Source organism: Xiphophorus maculatus, chromosome 8, assembly GCF_002775205.1.
Source record: "Xiphophorus maculatus strain JP 163 A chromosome 8, X_maculatus-5.0-male, whole genome shotgun sequence".
In the NCBI taxonomy this organism is placed as follows: Eukaryota; Metazoa; Chordata; class Actinopteri; order Cyprinodontiformes; family Poeciliidae; genus Xiphophorus; species Xiphophorus maculatus.
Genome location: NC_036450.1, coordinates 8512907 through 8518906, shown reverse-complemented (window position 1 = coordinate 8518906; position 6000 = coordinate 8512907). Strand labels below are relative to the sequence as shown.

The window sequence follows — 6000 nt, the reverse complement described above, 5'->3', positions numbered from 1 at the left end:
ACTAACAGATGTGGAACAGATGTAGCCTACACTTAGCTAATATCATTATTGTGATGTTTTACTTTTATGTTTATAATAGCTTGTGATCTGGAATATCAACAAACCAAACAGGCAAGTAGGGGATTTTTTTTCATATGGGCTTTCTGCCCAAGACAGCATGGCAGAGGGGGAATAATAACAAAAATTTATGTTAAAAAAATCTATCTATCTATCTATCTATCTATCTATCTATCTATCTATCTATCTATCTATCTATCTATCTATCTATCTATCTATCTATCCCACCCTTCAAAGTGTGCCCCCCTTTTTATTGCCACCCTGGACAGTTGCTCATATAACCCTTATCAAAACCCTCCACTGATCTATCTATCTTAGTCTATTTTTCAGCTTCTGTTAAATTAAATAATAAAGAATTTTTTTTTTTCCAAACTGCAATTTCTTTGGGAGATGGAGATTAAGGCTCCCACCCCAATGGCAGACCCACAACTACATTTATGCATGAGGAAAAACTCAAATTTTCGGTGTTGCAATTGGTATTTAGCCGAAAAAGGTATGACCCGTTTTATCCTGGAAGTTTGAGAGATTCACACACCGAGTGGCCATCCCATCCCCGCGTCGCTGTAGCGCACAGGTGCGGGGCAGTCACCTACAGCTCGCGCCGCTCCGCCAATTACAAGCAGCGAGCGCGGCCACGTGAACAAATCCCGTCGTCTAAATTGAGCGGAGAGCAGCAGCTCGGAGTGAGCGGCATCCCTGGAAGCAACACGGAGTGGGAAGTGATATCAGCAGGCTGATCGGGAGCAGCAGTGCGCAGGTAAATTGCTTTCTTCCTCTCCATCTCTCCCTGGGTTTGTCCTCTGAAGCTGTATTATAAAGAGCCGTTCGGCGGCGGGATCTGGGACAGGATATGTCCAGTGCAGGATTGAATTTGTTGCCGCTTGTAGATGGGTGATTCTCTCCTCCGATCCGCGGACAGGACAAACAGCATCATCGGCTGGCTGCTGGATCTGCACTGAAACTGCCCCCCCTTCCTGCTCCACACCATGCACTACCTCCCTCCCCCTTGTGTCTTTGCAGGCACATGGCTATTGATAGTTGACAGAAGCCTCCTAATCCCTGGCTGATCTAGGCTGACCCGTCGCAGGCATTTTCGACAGCAGGAATGTTGACTGAACTTAATTTGGTCCCGAGGTTTGTTCTAATTGGTGACGCCCTCTTTAGATCGATGCCGAGCACCGGAGGGGATTATTTTATGCTGCATGCAGCCAGGCAGGCAAGCAGAGGCAAGCTTTTATTGCTGAATTATTTATAACACTGTCTGGGAGAGCGTAATGATTCTGCTCGATAAAGAGGGGACACTTTTTGCTTTGTAATCATGATTTGCTCAGTTTGTGATTAATTGTATTGCTCTTACAAAGAGGTCCCAATAGCATGAATAATTGACTAATTGCCATTCAGCACAGGCTCTGTATTTATTCTTTATGTCTCTGCAGTTTCTGTATTTGACAACAGAACATTTCATCACCCTGTAAGTTTAGTTAAATGATTGATTTTAATTTGATTTAAAATGACTGTTGTCAAATTGATCTCATATTTAGCTCATATAAATGACTCAATGTCTCGTTCTCTTGTTGTCTATAATCCGACATTTTAAAACGTTCAGAAATAAGATGTCATCGCTCCATCGTACCTTGTTATCCATCTTTGATCCTTTCCCCATTAAGTAAATGCAGCACTTTTTTTGCACTTGCCATTTTCAGCCCGTCTCCACCGGAATGAGTCGACCTCGTTCGCGCCTGCGCAATCCCGCCATTCATCTCAAGGGAAATTCTCCCTCTCTTTTGCTTTCTGTTGTCTCCTGCAAGACAGGAGAGATCGGCAAAGCGGCGGTATGGCAGGCGGTTGTAGAATTTAATGAAGCAACGGTCCTGTCACAAATTCAACTTTTTGACATCAACATTTTCAGTCAGTCACTGGTACTTTAGTGTTATTCTGCATACGCTATGATGGCAGACATTTTCTTTTATTGTCGCTAATAATAACAATAAAACAAAATGAACACATCCTAAGTAGATTCAAAACGATTTTCTGGAATAGTATCGAGAAACAGCAAAACATGTTTTCTGAACTTTTCTCTTCATGGAAGTATGGAAAAGCTTGTATTTTACATATCTATATGTCCACAATGGTTCTCATTTTCTTTGCCAATGTTTTGTGTTGGCAGTGGTCAGCGTGTTGCTTGTCACCCAATGAGATTGGCTTCACCTCCAGCCACTATCCTGACCAGGATTAAATAGAAAACATACAGATCTCATATCTTGTATCCCTTTCTTTGAATATTTGAAACAGTGTTGCAGTTCCTTGCAATTGCCGTTAAACCAATTCATCTGTACTCCAAATGCAAATAGTTAAGAGATGCTACATAAATATCTGGAATTCCTCTTTGTCATATTTCTGATTCTGTGTTATGTGTCTAACCAGATACAGTTCTTCATTCCGGTTGTCTTGGTGTGAAATGAAAACTTACCGACATTTACAGGAGGTAGACAAAAAAATGTTTCACGGTTACATGAATAGCAACTATGAAAATAATCTAGCATGGCAGTGTGGCAAGAACTATTTAAACAAAAAGACAAGAAATTTTTACCTTGACATCCCATAAGACAGGTATAAATTTACCAACACAAAGATTTTGTCAAAGGATGTTAACATTATTTTTGCCACACTGGCTGCAGTGCTAAGCAAAAGGAGTCGCCAGTTTGAAAATAACATGGCATCACAGTCGATGAAGATTACCACAAACTCATTTTATCTTTCATATAAATGGACAAGAATTTCCCAACACAAAGATTTTGGGTTGAATCTATTCCTGGAGCCTGTCCAGACAGATGAATGTCTTACCTCTGGTGATAGTGGACTCTTTTGCTTTTTTGGAAAAATATTTTGAATTAGCCTGTGTATGAATGGTGCTAAATAAAAGTGTTTTGCCTTTCCTCTGGAGGCACAGCTGCCTCCAAATCAGTCTAAGATTTGTTTCTAATTAAAATGTGTCATTTTTGATGCTTTGATGCAGCATGTTCTCTTTAATCCATCTCCAGACTAGTTACTTTTTAATAGTCTACTAGAGCTTACATTTTTTTTTAGAACATAAAAATGTGACATTTTAAGACTTTTAATGTCCCCTCTATGCAGAAATATTACTAAGAAACCACAACTAATTGGTCTCTTGTATTAATTTCATTTTTTATTTTTTTAAGTTTCACTTCAATAGAAAATTATAAATTAAGATGTAGCACTTTTAGCTCCAGTTGTATTGCGATAGGATGCCAGTTTGGATCTGCAAGATCAGGGGTTTGCAACCTGCAGCTCCAGAGGCACAAGTGGCTTACTTACATCTTTGGCCGATAAAATCCCCCAAAAATCACTGGCCTCACCTTGGCTCCCGTGAAAAATTTGGTCTAGAACCTCTACTGTCGCCTAGTGACGCCCCCTCGCGGTATAAATGAGGGATGTAGCCTTTTTTAGAGCTGGTGAAAATTATATAATCACTCGTCTTGCCATATTAACCGAACTCGCTTTCGCTGCTGGTTGTCAAGGCGCTGTTAGTGTCAGACTTGTCCTCGTTGGAACTGGACTGCTCTGTTATTTGTCGGGCTAAGCTTTTTTTCCCTTTCATTACTCAGTTGGATTTGTTCCGTGTTGGACTCCCAACAACTATCTGCCAGTTCAGTAAGTTACCGTTTTCTTTCTGGACTTTTCCCCCTTATTTTCTGTCTACACGCGCTTCTCGCTCGGAGAGAAAACACAGCTGTAAGTGCTGGGAATGTGCAATTTAGTTTACCACCGGCTTCTATCTGGTAAATGTATGGAAAACCATCGAGAATTATTTATTTATTTTTATTTTATTGGGTTTGCTTTCGCTCGTCTGTGCCAATGTAAAAAGAGGATCTATAAGTGAAAATATGAACTTTCCCCAACCTTCATATTGTAAAAGCATTTTCAGTAACTGTTTGCTTGTGTTTTTGTGATTCAACTAATAACGTAAGTATCGGTTGCAGGTGTTTGGCCACTTCCGCACTGTACCCCACTGCGAGATATCTCGGCTCTTTGTTCGCCTCTATATTCTATTGAGATGTTTGAAACACCTGCCAGCCGAGGTGGCACACACACACACACACACACACACAAAAAAGTTATCAGTCACCTTTGTTCTGTTTTTTAATCTCGTCAGGACGTCGCTTTAGGGAACTAAAAGTAATTTCCTGAGGCTCTGAGGTTAAACCATTTCCCCACGCAGCAGCTGCAGCAGAAGTATACCCGCAGAGTTTTTAGCGTGCCTGAAAAGAAGAAATGAAATGATGAAACGCTCAGCTGCACCCGCTCCTTCTCGCTGAACCAGCTTGTTTGCATACTTACACCTGAGATGTAATTGTAGTTCCTTTTATTCCTCCAACAATTGAGGCGGGAATCATAACAAGCCTATCCACTAGTTAACCTCCCAGCTTTAGCGTAATGAGATCTTTCCTGCTTGATGTTTACAGTATGTGGCTGGCAACAGTTTGCTGCTGTTCTGATTCACTGGCTAATTAATGGAGCTGCTATCTGCTGTGCTCCAGCAGTCTGTGCTGGTTTATCAGGTCCTGGTCCCTGGTGATCTCCCAGCCTGACTAATGGCCCTGTTGCCTTTGGGTTATTTTTGTTTGCTCCACCCAGTTCCATGTGCTTGAGATGATCCAACAAACACACATGCACACGACATACCTGCTCTAGTTGGGATAGTAATGTGGGGTGTCTTTGTTTGTTGAATAAGTCCAGTTCCTGCTTCCCTTGCCCAGTTAGAGCTGATTTATGGAGTAGAAACGGGGCGTTAGGGTGTTGCTTGTTGCAGCCATATAATGCTTCTCTTGTATTGCATACAGTGGAGTTTGTCAGTGCGTTTTGAGAGAGGAAGACATGGAGTGAGGCTGTTCATATTCAGACTTTACCTTGGTGTGAAAGATCTAGACTGAAGATGCACCATCTATCAAGGATAGAAATTGGATACATTTCTCTTTTATCTCTTTTTTTAATGTCTTTTATCTAGGGGCAGGTCAAATATAGATAGATTTGAATCTCTATTCCTTTTCATTTAAAGCATCAAAACTAAGACCCTCCTCTGTTTTCAGTCTGTAAATGAATCAACCAACAGCATGTAGTTTTCAATTTTACTAAATATGATAAAGATAACATAAAGATCAGGAACCAATTCTTTGAAGCATATATGGAGATTTTTGGGTTTTTTTTGCATTACTCAGGATCTTTATCAAAGAATATACAGCACATTTTTTATTTCATCCACTCTAAAAAAAATATAGCTTATAGGTCAGACCTATAAAAAAATAAACAGATATTTGTAATGGCCAGCAAAAGCCTGGGTGCATCTTGAATCCAAACTCCGGGATCTTATTAGAGATAAAGTTTCCTGCATCGACTCTTCCTCATTGCTCAAAAGTATGAGGATATGGAGACCTTTTATTTTATGTTTTGTCTGTCTTCCTGGATTATTATTTTTCCTAAGTTCTGGTGCCGGTGTGTGACATTTTTTTGAAAAAACACTTTTTTTTGGTTTATGTTTATTTTTTCATAAATTTTTTTATAAAATTGCTTCCTTTTTTGTTTGTTTTAAATTATTTTTATTTGTTTTAAATTAGTGTTATCATGATGATGATCGTGTCACTTTGGATATGTTAAGCACCTTCCACATATAGTAGCATGGCTAATAAAGAACTACAAAAGCCTTCCTTTTTTTCTTTTGCAGTAGTTTTTTCTTCCAAAATACTGCAACAAAGGATTCATTTTTTAAGTGTCTTTTCTTCTGTACACATCTTTACAAGCGTGTTACAGGAACTGCTACCTTTAACAGATTCCCTGTGTATATTACAGGCTGTTTTCCAGGCTTCCACATGTTAAATGTTGAGCCTTTGGTGTTTGATATTCCTGGTATAAATCAGGTGATTCAGG

At 39.8% G+C, this 6000-nt stretch overlaps 1 protein-coding gene and 1 long non-coding RNA gene across 7 annotated transcripts in view; one reads left to right on the top strand and one right to left on the bottom strand.

Moving 5' to 3' along the window:
• Positions 1 to 711: 711 nt before the first annotated feature.
• Positions 712 to 6000, top strand: part of strbp (spermatid perinuclear RNA binding protein) — an 84545-nt gene continuing 79256 nt past the window's right edge. For 4 of the 6 annotated variants that reach the window (XM_023337723.1, XM_023337725.1, XM_023337721.1 and 1 more), the window contains exon 1: positions 3588 to 3729. The gene's annotated coding sequence lies outside the window, so the exon portion shown is untranslated. Of the gene's footprint in view, positions 815 to 3587; positions 3730 to 6000 lie in introns of those variants that run through there. The other 2 variants (XM_023337722.1, XM_023337724.1) reach the window with 2 other exon arrangements.
• On the bottom strand, positions 1695 to 4637 carry LOC111609408. The gene is made up of 3 exons (XR_002753113.1): positions 4417 to 4637; positions 4205 to 4337; positions 1695 to 1858 (listed from the first exon to the last, which is right to left on the bottom strand). It is a non-coding gene; the product is annotated as an uncharacterized LOC111609408 (long non-coding RNA).